The sequence below is a fragment of the Pinus tabuliformis genome, chromosome 8, assembly GCF_031772625.1.
Source record: "Pinus tabuliformis cultivar Carrire ecotype Pingquan chromosome 8, CPIR1, whole genome shotgun sequence".
NCBI classification, from domain to species: domain Eukaryota; kingdom Viridiplantae; phylum Streptophyta; class Pinopsida; order Pinales; family Pinaceae; genus Pinus; species Pinus tabuliformis.
In genome coordinates this window covers 348,327,579-348,340,862 of record NC_142294.1, presented here as the reverse complement: position 1 = coordinate 348,340,862, position 13,284 = coordinate 348,327,579, and positions in this window count along the sequence as shown.

Here is a 13,284-nt window from a genome sequence, read left to right as displayed (position 1 = left end):
TCTTTGAGGGTATTTCAACACCCCAAGAAGATACATTTATGACCCCTTGCACTAAGTCTTTTTCTATGTTCCTTAGGCATCAAGGCATAACTGGTGGAAGAAAAAACCCTGAGATGCCTCACTATAGGAATGTGGCCATACGACATTGCATAGGGAGTATTGTTTTTTATAGCATTAGATGGACACCTATTCTTTATATACATATTACATAGAACTGCATCTACCCAAAATATCAAACTTAACATTCTTGAAAAACATCATCGAACGTACCATATTTAACATTGTCCTATTCATTCTTTCAACTACTTCATTTTGTTGGGGATTATAAGGCATGGTTGTTTGATGTTTGATCCCATGACGGTAAAGATAGTTTTCAAATTCATTTGATGTTCCTTTCCATTATCAGTATGAATAGAGCCACTATGAGATCGTGCATCATTTTCAATGCATGCATGAAAGTTCTTGAATGTTTAAAAAACTTCATATTTGTTCTTCAATAAACAAACCCAACAGATTCTGGTGTAGTCATCAATAAATTTCATCATATATTTATTACCATTTTGATAAGGAACAACCATTGGTCCACATAAATCAGAATGAATGAGTTCAAGTTTTCTATGTGCTCTAGAATGAGAATCATGAAAATACTGTTTGTTGTGCTTTCCTAAGATACAAGCATCAAATTTCTTAAGTTTCCACGAAATAGTTGAAAAACTAGTAACACCATTTTTCTTCAAAAAATGAAGGTTGTCATAGTTCATGAGTCCAAATCTAGCATGCCATAAAATACTTGATGGAAGTGTACCTTCATCATAGTGATAATTGTATGAATTTTTTTTTGCACGAGTAGAGGTTCCTTGCAACTCCATTATTCTTTCTTCTTCTATCCTACTCATGAAAAGTGAGCGATTTGATGCTTTTCTAACCCGAACCTTGCCATAAAATATATGAATGGACTTTCCTTGTTGGCGGATGTGGACCAAAGACAAAAAAATTCTCCTCAACTCCAGGAGATATAGAACATCTTGTAGAATAAATTCTGGAAGACCAGGAAATTTGAGCCTAATGGTGCCAAGCCCTAATGGCTTGAGTTTTCACTTGTCTGCAAAGTAGACTGCTCCATCAATATTGTCAGTGAATTCTTCAAATAAATCTCTTCTGAAGTTCATGTGGCAAGCTTCTCCTAAATAAACCAACCAAGAATCTTTCCATGAAGAAAGTGAAGCATTAAATAAGTCTTCAATGACTCCAATGTTGCAATGTGCCACAACATAATGAGAAGAACCAAGTTCTTTTCCCTTCCCTTTACCAATTATTTTATCCTTTTCTTTATTTATTTCTTGCTCGATTTTGTCCCAAGGAAGCTTACATGTGGAAGAATCATGTCCATCTCTATTGCATCGTATGCAATGAAGATCAAAATTTTCTCCTTGGAAATGTCTGCCCCCCCCGCCTCTAAATTTTTTTCTTCCTCTTCCTCTTTGGCCACCTCTTCCTCTGGAAGAATATTTTGCATGATTCTTCTCTTTTTGTGCAAGGCACACAACTTCTTTAGAAGACTAAGGAGTTATTTTCTTCCCAAAATCCTTTTCTCTTTCAACAAAATTCTTCTCAAGGGATTCAAATCAAATCTCCTTAAGTTTACCACTTGCTTGCAATGACTCAAGATAATGTGAATATGTCGGATGTAGTTACTTGAAATAGGTTGTGAGAGGAACATATATTTCAACATTAGTGGCCTTTATGTCATGCATAATGGATATTATTTATGATGCTAAGGACAGAGGGTAATCATTTTTCAACTCAATATCAAACAACTTAATCATCAATTGAACAACTTCAAGTTTAGAGTGAATCATACAATTCCTTCAACTTCTTTAAGGCTTCAAAGGCATTTGAAAATGGTGAAATATTATGACTCACTTCTTCATTTACTAATTTTGTAATCAAGGCATAGGCCTTATTTTTCTTATTTTCCCAAATGGAAAGCTCCTTGTCTGAAGTGGGTTTTTTCAGGTGCATTGTCTCCTTCTCCTTCACATATCCATTTCCACAACTCATTAAAAATTAAGGCATGCTTTATCTTCCTCAACCACTCATGATAGTTATCTTTTCTAGAGATAACCACTCCCACTATGGAGATGAGTGAATGAATTCACAAAACGACTATATGCTTTCAATTCAAAATCACACCCTCCCTTGATGTCTTCTATTTAATTATGTGGATGGAAAAAAAACTTCACAATAATAATTTAATCATATCACCTCTCCTTAATATATTAATGTATCACTAATCCTTAATATTTTAATGTTTCCACTCCTTAATATAATATGTGGCATATCTATTCAATTCAACGCACTTCATATATTATATGCCCATAATCTATTATATACCATGACCTTTAAAAATGAACTCAACATGCATTTATCCCATCATAAACCATACGTGTTTCCATATTATATACCATGCATGTCATATCCATCAGGATTTTAAAAGGAAACTACACTTGTATATGAATTTTTTTTAATAACTAATCTCTCTAAAGTTCTCGACCCTTATGACAAAACCCAACGCATTTTATATAATTTCAATGTGCCAAATAAAATTCCTTTTAACGCACATAAGAATTGAACACAACCATACCATTCAACATAGGCATACCATTCAACACATAACAGACTTGGAGGCACCAAACTTGGGCTCGCATCCAACCAAAATGACCCTGTTGTCATTGCCATGCACCAAGAGATGTCTCAATTCAAAGTTCACCAACTCATATAATTATACCGCATACCATGATAGGATATTACACTCTAGACTTTAAAAGATCACAAAACTTGGTTGTTTAAGATTTTGTAGATTGAACAACTTCAGATTCGACTTTGGCTTCAATTTAAGCGTCCTCCTCATTTAGAGTGGCACAAGCTCAATGCATTGAGATGCATTCAGATTATTTAATCAACACATCTATTTCATGCTCTAAACCAATTATTCAACACACCAAAAAAAATTTCTCCTGAACTCAACGCTTTTCATAACATGGTCTTTTGGTATCCAATACAATGCACTATAAAATTAAACTGTTCAACACATATGTAAATCTTAAACCATTCACACAGAGAATCCAACTAGGATTGATCAATGCATGGATAATTAATCACTCCAAATTTCATATAAGGAAAATGGACAAATTAGGAACAACTTTGTGTGGAAGAGGAGAAAATGGCAGTAGATAAGAGTTATAGGAAAAAAATGCTAAAAATGGGAGTTGGATTTGATACCATGTTAGGTCACGATTAACTCCATGAATGAACTTGTTGTTTTGTATTAAGAGAGGATACAAATATATAAAAGGAGAGGGAGACTATTGGGTTTCATCTCCCAATTTCTCTTCATCTTCCATCTTACTTTATTTCTCTATTTACAATATTTACATAAGATTTCCTAATCCCAAAGATTAGGTGTCAACACTTTTATAACAAGTGGAATCACTTTTCACATCACCATGACTCTTGAACTACCATCATGAATCTTGGACTTCTAAATGACCTTTGAACTTCTATAATACTTTTGGACTTTTCCTAATGGCTCTTTTATCCATATATGACTATGTGAATTTTCATATTCCACATGTGACTCTTGGACTTTGACACATTACATTTTATCATTTTTCTTCTGATAATACATCATTACATTCCACATATAATTTGGCAAGGTACATGGAGACACATAACATTGTGATGAAACTTTTACAAGTCGCGACTTGGCAACGATGGCTAGGAATCTACAGGATGATGTGGCAATGCCAAGATGCTCTTCTTGCTGCTATGTATTATACCATTGATGGTAGATTTCGCTTGTAGTCCATCTTCATGAAAGATCTGCTTTTTTCTTCATCTTTACCCTCCAAAGGGACTTCGATCAACATTGGGACCTTCTGAGTTATCCTATAATGTCTTCATTCTATCATGGTCCAAAATCTGATTCATGTCTTCATGATTATTCTTCTCTTGTGCTTCTTCTCTACAAGTGCTTCTTCTCCTTGAAATCCTCCTTGAGCATATCCTTTCCATGTTGAAATGATACACCTTCCAATGAAGTTCACCAATGACAAGGAAAAATCAATATGGAAATCATCTATTCTATCTCTATCTTTCTCATGGAAGAATTTGCTTGTGATAGGCTTGTGAAAGGACTAAGAAGGAAAGGTTTGATGGGGGGAGCATAGTTGAGTTCAAAAGTGGATTAGGAAAGAGCCATTATTCACTAAAATATGCCTTGTGCTACGAGGAGTTCTTTAAGGTCCAGCATAGTGGGAAAGTAGAAGGAATAGTGTGATGAGCTTGTTAACTAAAAATGTGCCATGCGCTAGGCCCAAAGGAGTAGGAGACATTGAAAGTGTAGTTAAGCTAGATAGTGAGCAAGGCATGACCACATTGTTTACTAAAAGTGTGCCATGCTCTCAAGGAGAGAGAGAGAGAGAGAGAGACTCCTTGGGTGCACAGTGTAGACACAAGAGACAAGGAGCAACAAACTAATACTTAAGCCATTGTGTACAAGGGATAGAGAGACCTTGTTTTTTTTAAGTGCACTATGTTGGGCGCAACCCAACTTGGTCCAGTTTTGGTCAAATACTCCACATTTTTAGGAGCGGAATGCGTAGAGTCCGCGAAGTTATATTTACCGCATGATTTTTAGGGGCTTTGTGGGGGTCAAAGCCCCTCATTTTGTAATAAACGTTGGGTGTTAGTTCATTGTTTTTTCGGATCCATGGTACGTGGACCATGGTCTTACAGTAATGAAATATATATAAGGAGATGTAATACTTGGTTGAGGATAGCTAAGTCGTAGATGAATAATTGATATTTTCTGTCTTTAGTCTATATTATTGTGTCTGAAGGGAAGGCTCCGCAGCTGAGTGTGCAGAGACCTTGAAGAGTCTACAATTGAATGCATAGACCACCTGCAATTGGGTGCGTAAGTTGAAGAAGTGTATGTATTGAAGATCTATCTTAATAAAGAAGAAGAAGTTTTGGAAAAATCTTGTGTATTTAGGTTCATTATCTATGTTTATACATACTGTTATGCATAATTTTTACTGAATTATGCAAAAGAACGCATGTTATACTATTCTCTGATATGTTATGTGATAAGTGCAAATTTGTGATGTAAATCATCAATGTGAAGTTATTTATGTATGTGAAGTTGTAGATGGGTATAAAACATAAGTGAACACACAACCTCCCATAACCACTTCAGGTGAGACCTTTAAACCAACAAATGCTTCCATTGTTGGGACCGGAATCTGTTTGACGGATATGTTTTGGTTTCCATCGAAGAAGGAAATCCAAGAGTGGGTTGAACAAAAAGAGCAAGAATTTGTAGTTCAGGAAAATAGAAATCCATGATTATTGACTGAAGCCTGGTTGCAGAAGCATCTATATACAAAACAACACGAGATCTTCTTCACGACATTTTCTAATGAACTATATGAATGGGTAACAAAGTTGAACGAGCAGAAGACTTATTTCAAAAGCGATGAGCCTACCACATGGAGCCCAAAATGGGTACAACGACTTAGGAATACTAACAACAAGATCTCAAGATCAGTTGATTTTTGGATTGAAAGTATCTTGTTAGGATTTATTATTGAATTTTCAATATACACAACTGTATATTAGAGCGAAGCTGAGCGAATATTTTTCAAGGGTCCGCGAGTTAAGTATTTGAACTCTTTGAAGTTGTGGAATAAATTGTTTTTATCTAGCAAGATCGTACTACGTATGCAGTCAGATTAATGTTTGGACGAAGAGGGAATAACTTTGAACTGACACTAGGATCTACGTGAAGTGGGAAGAGATATAGAGTAGAGCACAGACCAAAGATATTTATTGAGACTGACTATAGTCCCTTGTTAGGTGGGTTTGAGAGTGAAGAAGGAAGTAACCTGGCAACCTCGCGGTATTCCCCCTCCCATCCTGAAGGCACATCAAAAATACGAGTTGGAAAATTTTAGGACATCTTTGGGATTCCCCATCCATCTACTCCCATTACCCAACATCCCCCTCCCCATAATTCCCCTACACCACCTCCCCCTCCCCCTCCACCTAGCTCGCTGAGAAGAAAAATTTCCAATGACATTAAACTACCTATATTTAAAGGACTTGGATCAGAGGATCCTAACCAATTCTAGTTTGTAGCTGATGCAGTATGGAAAGCGAGAAAGATCACTAACAAATATGTAAAGAAGGTGCAACTCATCATGGCGTTGCAAGAAGGAGCACTGACATGGTACATGACATACTCTATGACTAATATGACTTCTTCATTGGATGATATTAAGAAAGCGGTAGTATCAGAATTCAAGAAGCTAAAATAAAAATCACAGTGCATTACGAAGATGAAGGAAATCAAACAATCAACTACTGAGTCTATGTGGGAGTTGATTCAACGATTCAAGGTATTAATGTGACAAGTAAGCTTTAACATACCCCCACAACAGCATAAAGAGTGGTTTATAGCCACACTACTACCACATATCAGGTTACCCTTGACACAACAGAAGATCGTGACTCAAGCTGAAGCCTTGGAGATTGCGATGAAGCTAGAAGCTTTGTTGATCGGAGATACTCATGTAGGAGTAAATCATATTCAAAGCCATCTAGCAAATTTGACCTTGGAATTGCAAGATCTCAAGAAAGGTAAAGAAACCAAATCAGAAGTATGGTATACAAAATGAAAATAAGAAGGTCATTATAAGGATCAATTCCCGGTGTTCAAAGATTATTTGGCAAGTGGAGCACCTAATCCAGTAAACACGAGATCAAGTTTGTGGTGCGATATTTATTACAGAAGTACATACAGACCCCAAAGCAACTGTTTTGCAACTTTTGTAAATCAGTAGGTCGTGACGAGAGAAATTCTTGAAGTTATCACTTGATGATGGAGTGGACTACCAATGCTTATAGACTACAAGATGAAGGACATACACATGAGGATCCAGGGTAGAATGTTGGTCAAGGAGGTTTCCAAGGACAAGGACAAGGACAAGGAGGAGGAGGAGGAGCTGGTTGAGGATGTGGCCATATTATCTGCTATAACTGTGGATAGGAAGGACACTTCACAAGGGATTGTTAGAACCCTGTTACAACCTACAACTACTGTAAGTCTTTTAATCACATGATAAAAGAATGTCCCATCCTTATCATGAAGATGTAGGAGAAAAGGAACTAGCAGCCCACAAAAAATCTTCAAATGATGAATGTTGAGGCAAGGGAGGATGAAGCACGCAGCAAAATTGTAACAAGAAGTGGATCTGCGACTAGAAATGATAAAGCCGATGGGAAAAAAGAAGCTGAAGATACATGGGTAAGAAAAAAAACAGAGAAAGCCCCTTCATTTGATATTCAGAAGGAAAAGAAAGTATTCATGGAGGCCAGTGAAGCTTTATGAATGATGGGGCTTCGACCTCTACCGCGCAACCAACATAGAAGAAAAACTGCATGATAGTACCATTTGCGACACAAGATGTGGATCCAGATATTTTGAAGTCTTTTTTGCAGACTTGCATGAAATTATTAAGAAACAAGAAAGTTGTAGAAGGATTGTAGGAATTGATAGACTCTTGTGCTTCTAAGGAAGTACCACAGAGCAAGATGCGCGCAACAAGCAACCTACATTGACATAATAAGAGGACTAGAAAAGAAATGAGGCTTACTACATAGATTGGAGAATATGACATGGATCAGGTTATCCTAGATCTAGGATCTGATGCCAACGTCTTTTTGAACCAGACTTGGGAATTGATGGGTAAGCTGAATTTGCAATGGTCACCGATCCAGCTGAAGATGGCGAACCAATAAAATATTGTTCCTCTAGGAAGGTTGTTAGGTATCACTATAGAAATTGAAGGAGTGAACACTACTACCGACTTTGAAGTGATTGAAATTGTGGATGATAGTAATCCCTATCATCTGTTGCTTCGATTGGATCAGGCATTTTCTAACATGGCTATGATTAACTTGAAGAAAATGAAAATGATATTTGGAAGCAACAATGTAAGAGTAATTATTCCATTAGATCCATCAGAAGGAGTGAGTTTTATTGGACCTGTTAAAGAGGAGTACAACACAGATGAAATCGACAACATTTACCAGATAACGGAAAAAGAAGAAGAATGGATTAACCCTACTGCAAATGGAAAATTGGTTTGGGAGCTAGATAGTTCCTGCACTTTAGATTCAGAAGAGGAATTAGAAAACTGGAAAAACAGGTTACATGTAGTATCTACAAGACGATGCGAAAGGACCACTAAATAAGTACATTGTATGACAGCAGAGGTATGTGATTTACATTTTTATGATGGTTTGGGTAATGTCGATACTTTCTTTAGAGATTATGAATGACAGGTGCCAGAATTTCAGAGGTTGTTAGATTTGGATCTAGCCCTAAGAGCTACTCTTGCTAGTTGGTAGGGTACACATAAGAAGAATATATGATATTGGCAACAATGTCTAAGATTGATGTGGGTAAGGTTTGGTCAAGTAGAAACAGAATTGGCAGATACGTATGATGGTAAAACTGATCCTAGAGAAAACATACAACTTTTTATGATAGCATGGGAAGAAATTCCGTGAGAAGAATGGGTGCATGGCTTCATCCATACCTTTGAGACAATTCCTCAGAATTGGTATTTGGAAACAGAACTGTGACATGGTACTACAAGCTAGGAAGATATGGTTGATGGATTTATAATGAAATTTAGTTTTGAATATGATTTTTCATATATAGATGCAACCCTTCATATAGTCAAGATGAATATTTTTGAAAACAAAGTTCCATGTACATGGCAACCTAATTAGGCCACGCAGCTACATAATATAATGGAATGCTTCAATATCACTACAGAAGAGGAGGAAGATCCTCGCAATATCGACATCACAGAATTTGAAGGTCATCATGAAGTGAATGGACCTAAAATAGAGATTCTTGATATAATGAAACCATTAAAGATGAAGAAGGTGAACATAGGGTCAGGTGATGAGCCGAAGTTTGAAACCATAGGAGATTACTGGTATGAAGACATAGTCAGTAAGATAATAGATCTTTTGCATGAGTACCAAGATTTGTTTCACACAAAGTTCTCAGAAATGAAGGGCATAGAAGACTTGGGAGTTATGAAGATTCCTCTGAAGCCTAATGTGAATCCTGTCAAGTAGAAACATTATAGACTGAATCCAAAATATAAGGAAATGGTGAAGGAAGAATTAAACAAGATGATAGAAGTTGGGATCGTCGAACCTGTCGAAGAGTTTGAATGGGTGAGTCCCATGGTGGTTCAAGAAAAGAAGGAAAAAGGGGAAATCAAAATTTTTCTAGACTTAAGGAAATTGAATGATGCACATCTGCATGACCCCTTCCCTACACCATTTACAAATTAAGTATTGGAAAATGTAGGAGGATAGTAGGCCTATTCTTTCACATATGGCTTTTCATGTTACCATCAAATCATAATTGCGCCAGAGGATAGACATAAGACAACCTTTGCTACAGAATGGGCCTCTTCCCAATACATAGTGATGCCTTTTGGTTTGAAGAATGTTCCTGCCATATTTTCCAGAGTTGTAGTTGTAACCTTCAAATAATATATACAAAAAATTTTGCAATTTTACTTCAACGATTAGACAGTATTTGGGATGTTGAAGAAGCATGTGGTGAGATTGAGGTTGATGCTGGATACATGTAGGCAATACCAGATATCACTGAAATTGAAAAAGTGTATCTTATGTGCACCATTTTGTATACTATTGGAAAATGTAGTTTGTAAGTAGGTATTAATAGTGGATCCTGCGAAGATCGCAGTTATTGTGAACTTGAAAAGCATCGAAAACAGTGAGACAAATGTGCATGAAACTGGGACACACTAACTATTACAAAAAGTTTACAAAGGGGTATGTGCAGATAACTATGCCGATGGAGAAATTGCTAAAGAAAGACGTGACCTTTTAGTGGAGCGAAGAGTGTCATAAGAGTTTGGATGTAATGAAAGAGAAGATGGTGACTACACCTATTATGGTTTTCTCAGACTGGAATAAGGAGTTTCATGTACATGTTGATGCATCTTGCATATCATTGGGTATAGTACTAGCGTAACCAAGACTAGGAGAAATTGATCACCCCATAGAATTTGCAAGCATAAAACTATCTAAGGCAAAGAAGAACTATAGCAGAATAGAAAGAGAGGGGTTAGATATGGTATATGAATTACAAAAGTGCAGGCACTATTTGTTGGGAGCAAATGTCAAGATGTTCACCAATCACCCTGCACTGAAATATTTGGTGAATAAGCTTGTTTTAGGAGGAGAAATATGTCGATGGTTGTTATTGTTCTAGGAGTATGACTTCGAGGTTGTAGTGAATCCAAGAAGATTGAATGTCGAGCCTGATCATCTATCAAGGATAGAGATAAGAGAAGAACCCACAAGTATTGAAGAAAGCCTACTTGATGTGTAGTTATTTGTAATCAAAGTCCCAAATGATCATTTCACAGATATTATTCAGTTTTTGGCTATAGGAATAGCACTCGCGGGCTACATTATGAAGCAAAAGAAGGAGTTGGTAGTAAGAGTAGCTGATTTATCGTTGATTGTTGGACACTTGTACAAAATAGGGCTGGATGAAATACTCTACAGATACATCCCTGAACACAAAAGATAGAGTATTCTAATAGAAGCTCATGGAGGAGTCACATGTGGGCATTATGCAGGAAAGACCACCACATAGAAAACCTTGAGAATTGGGTTATTGATCTAGGGATCTTTTACTTATAGATGTATGAAAAGAATCACATGGAAGAATTGTAGCTTAACAAAGAATTTTAATGTGCACACAAGAAAGAAGAAGAAACACATAAAAGCATGACAAGAATACACCAAGACTTGATAACAGAGTTTATCCAACTTGGACTACATCTCCGGGCCCTGCTCGATCAATGGGGAGGCCTTCATATATTAAATGGCATGAAAAGAAGAGAATACAATCGTCAGTACATCAAAAGAGGATTATACCTCCATTCTGGACAATGGCAATGAAATGGAGACCTCAGATGGAGAAATGGGCAACACTAATTCATCCATGGTGTTGAGAGGGGCTAAAAACATATAAAACTTGTCCAAATCAGACAAGATGCTCTATCGGCCACCTAAAAGCTCCCCTGCCTCAAATAGCGTGCTAAAAATCCTCTCTCCTAGTCCTTTTTCTAATCATCGGGCTTTATATGTGTCATTTAGGACAAAGGCTACTTAACAATCCGAGGTTAGTTCGTTCATAATGGAATTCGTTAGGTAGAAGGGACGGTGGGCAAAAAAACCCTCTAAAATAGCCTTTTTTCCGCTCAAGCGATATACACAAAAAAACTTGAAAAACTCGAAAGGACAGACCTCAAAATTTATCAAATCGGACCTATAAATCCATCGGGTCCGATCCTTATCGCCAATCACTATCTCTAATGTCATCAGTCCTGTCTATCAGGAATCTCCGATCACTGATCCGCCGATTTAATCCTGGCCATTGTTCTGATCCTTGATCGGACAGTTGAGATTGCATCGCATGTCACTATCGCACTCTTCACTGGCCTTGTTGCGGGGAATCGTTGATCACCAATAGTCGATGTGCCAATTTAATCCTGGTCATTGATCTGTTTCCCAATCCAACGGCTGAGATTGCCTATCGCTAATCAGCAGATCACAATCGCAACGGCCTGAAGGTCTTGGTATTGGGCCTTGTGTTTTTGCCAACCTGATCCAATGATGCGAATATCAGCGATCGCTACATCGTAGGTCTGAAGCCCTCAATATCGTTGATCACTTGCTCCCAACTCCAATCTAATCAGAGATCGTTGATCGGGGTTCCACTTTGCCTCCTTATGTCTGCCCCTTTGGACCCTCCAATTGTGATTTTTCCCTTTAAAGGCTTAAAGCCATTTTAAAGAGAAAATGCCTCATTTCCAAAGGAACTAAGGCAAACTCTTTCTGCCACAACTTCATTATCTGAACTTGGATTGGAGTGTCATTTACACCATTGGAATCAGCGTGACGAGCACTTCAATCTGATGTCAAGATACCTGCTTTTCTACCACTTTGAATTTTGAGCTTTTCCATGCCATTATATCTAAAGATCCTCCTAGATCAATCCCCCCCATTGAGGAGCTTTTGGATCGCCAAAAGAATTCATTACTCAATTGGAAAGTGAGGGAATTGTTCCCTCACCTTTTCCTTCTCTAGCCATTTGTCCTTGCTAGGGTGCATTCCCTTAAAACCCAATCGAAGGTATTCAACATCTCCTTGCTATGAAGTCCTAGTCCTTCTGTCAAGGATGATGTCTTCCGGTAACTCATCGAGATATTCTGGTGCAAAATCATCAACTGTAGGAACTGTGCCCACCTCATCTATGTCCATGATCAATGGTGGCTCATACAACTTTAAGTTCTCTACATTCACTACTAAGGACATCTGCATATAAATCAGCAAATCAAGACGAAAGGCATTGTTTCCAATCTTCTCCAATATAGTGAATGGACCATATCGGATTGGTCTCAACTTCTTCCCTTCTCCCTTCATCCTGTCCTTGCTGATGTGGAACCACACTTTGCCACCCACTTGGAATTGGTGGTCGACTTGGTGTTTGTCATGTTGAGCCTTGTAATGGGCTTGAATTTTCTCCAACTACTCTTGTACTGCTTGGTGAATCAGCTAGATTCACTTAATGAACTGCTGAGCTTTGTCCCTATCATTACGTCCATTGGAGCCATCTTCCCCTTCAAAGACCATATCAAAAGGGTCCTTTGGCAGGTAACCAAAGCATGTCTCAAATGATGAATGCTGCGTAGATGAAAGCACTCGTCATTTGTAGGAATGTTGTACATATGGGAGATGTTCATCCCACAAGTTGGGATGTTTCCCACAATAGCCTTGTAACAAGTGTACCATGGTACGGTTGACAACCTCTGTCTATCTGTCATCTGTGGATGAAATGTCGTGCTTCTTTTCAGTTTGGTTTCGATCATCTTCCACAAGCTGGTCCAAAACTCCCCGAGAAAGCGAGAGTCCTGATCTGACACAATAGATGTGGGTAATCCAAAATGGACCCAAACATGCTGAAAGAAAACAAAAGCAGTCTGCTCTGTAGTAATCTACTTTTTACAAGGCATAAGAATACGCATCTTGCTAAAATGGTCAACGACGACATAAAAATAGTCGTGACTCTTCCTAGACAAAGCAAAACCT